The following is a 460-nucleotide window of genomic DNA, read 5'->3' on the forward strand; positions in this document are numbered from 1 at the left end:
GTCCGTCACGTGTCCGCGCCGACGCAAATCCGGCTAAAAAATGACCGGAAATGGGTCGCTCGTGGACGCGTGTTCGTTTGGGTCGGTGTGTTGGGCCGTCTTTTGTGTCCGTGCTGACCCAAACAGATGGCGACGGACGACATGGTCTAAGTGTTTAGACGTCTCCGTTAATTACAAAATGAACGCTTTGGATTTTCAGGCCAATTTCTTCTGCCCATGACATCTCGGTGGCCAATTTCCATTGCCCCTTGCTCGGTGGCGCTTTTGGTGATTGCGTCTTCACCTCTCTTCAGTTGGTCTTCCTGTTGGTATCACACGGAACCCCAAAGCCCTCGTCCTCCTTCCTTCGTCCCTCTCTTCGGCGATTGATCATCGGCGACCAGAATGTCGGACCAAAGGTTGGAAGCCGAGTCGGTCCTCGCCGGAGGTGAAGCCCAGCCCGCCCTCCTCGAACCCTACG

The 460-nt window shown here is 55.7% G+C and overlaps 1 protein-coding gene across 1 annotated transcript in view; it reads left to right on the top strand.

Moving 5' to 3' along the window:
- Positions 1–286: 286 nt before the first annotated feature.
- Positions 287–460, top strand: part of LOC119307762 — a 17214-nt gene continuing 17040 nt past the window's right edge. The window contains exon 1 of the mRNA XM_037583843.1: positions 287–427. The gene's annotated coding sequence lies outside the window, so the exon portion shown is untranslated. The remainder of the gene's footprint in view (positions 428–460) is intronic.

Source organism: Triticum dicoccoides, chromosome 5B, assembly GCF_002162155.2.
Source record: "Triticum dicoccoides isolate Atlit2015 ecotype Zavitan chromosome 5B, WEW_v2.0, whole genome shotgun sequence".
Classification (NCBI taxonomy): Eukaryota; Viridiplantae; Streptophyta; class Magnoliopsida; order Poales; family Poaceae; genus Triticum; species Triticum dicoccoides.